Raw genomic sequence first — 1,502 nt, forward strand, 5'->3', positions numbered from 1 at the left:
TTTCGCTTTGTCATTATGGGGTATTGTATCTAGATTACTGAGTTTAAAAAAAATAATAAGGCTGTAACGTAACAAAATGTGAAAAAAGTCAAGGGGTCTGAATACTTTCCGAAGGCACGGTATACTCATGAATATGATCATCATATCATGATACTATATACAAAATCGTTGTGTATGGTAAAGGATTTTGGGGTGCACTGCAGAATGTGTGTATACGTGAGACCATTTAAATGAGTGTGGTGTGTGATTATGGTACAGTGTTTCAATCCCTGGGGACAGAAGAGGAAACCCTTGTGGACCATGTTGAGTACTGAGCAGTCAGGCTGTCCAACCACATATGTTCAACTCACCTCCCTGGCTTTCACTTTTCACTGCCGGGCAATTTAGTATCCTAGACGACAGCAGCTGTTTTGTATCTGCCGGTGTGCTATGCAGCACCATGCTGATGTAGACATCAGACCCCATTGACTAAAGTCTGCTTCGAGTTGAGTCCAGTCGGCACTCAGAAACAGAAACAGGACCCAGCTGGTAGTGCTTGTGACCTGAGAGGCTAATTGCTAGCAGTGGAACAGTTGAAAAGGCAGACAGACACACACACACACACACAGATGCACACAGGGCACGCATGCATACACAAATACACACACAAACCCCCCCCCCGCACCCATTCCCACACACACCGCTCGGAGATGGAGATGTGGTTTGGGGGCTACATTACAAATCCTGACACACAGAAAGAGAGACTTGGCGTTGAGGAACCCGGGGAAGACATTACAGTTCTGTGTTGGGCTCACGTTTACCCCGGCCCAGTCCGGCCCAACCCATCATGGACCAATGTAATGGCTTCCAGATGATGATGACACATTATATAACTCCAACTGCCACTCTGTGGACTTCATGAACAGTAATAGTCGTGTCACCCCCCACATGAAAAAATACTATTGTATACAATGGTATAAATACTTTAGTATTCACTGTAGTGTTTTTGCAGACTTTACTATAATATTCACTGTAGTGTTTTTGCAGACTTTAGTCCTGTAGTATTTCCTGTAGTATACCGTAGTTAGTTTACAGTTAACTATAGTATAAATTATGTAGTAAAATAACTGTAGTATATACTATAGTAATTCATGTAGTGTTTTTGCAGATTGTAGTATTCTGTAGTATTTACTGTAGTGTTTTTGCGGACATTACTGTAGTATTTACTATATATATTTTTTTATTATTATCTTTGAAATAGACATGGAGGCTTTCTCCTTGAGGAAACCTACTGGAGAAATACTAAAAGAGCAAATTTTCCATAACCTGTAAATAGGACTGAGGCCTGAATCGATACTTCAGAGCTTCTGCATTTTTCGATAACCTGTACGGAACACAATATGGTCCACACGTTTCTCACTTATGGGTGGCACAAATTGGGATATGGGGGAGAGGGGTATGGGCAGGGTATATGCAAATTAAATACTGTTTTCTATAGTTAAATGTTATGTTTTTTTTAACGC

General features: G+C 41.0%; 1 non-coding gene across 1 annotated transcript; it reads right to left on the reverse strand.

Moving 5' to 3' along the window:
- Window positions 1–1,244: 1,244 nt before the first annotated feature.
- Window positions 1,245–1,299, reverse strand: LOC121554114. Its single transcript, XR_005997631.1, has one exon. It is a non-coding gene; the product is annotated as a U7 small nuclear RNA (small nuclear RNA).
- Between the last annotated feature and the right edge of the window lie 203 nt (window positions 1,300–1,502).

Source organism: Coregonus clupeaformis, chromosome 38 (assembly GCF_020615455.1).
Source record: "Coregonus clupeaformis isolate EN_2021a chromosome 38, ASM2061545v1, whole genome shotgun sequence".
Lineage (NCBI taxonomy): Eukaryota > Metazoa > Chordata > Actinopteri > Salmoniformes > Salmonidae > Coregonus > Coregonus clupeaformis.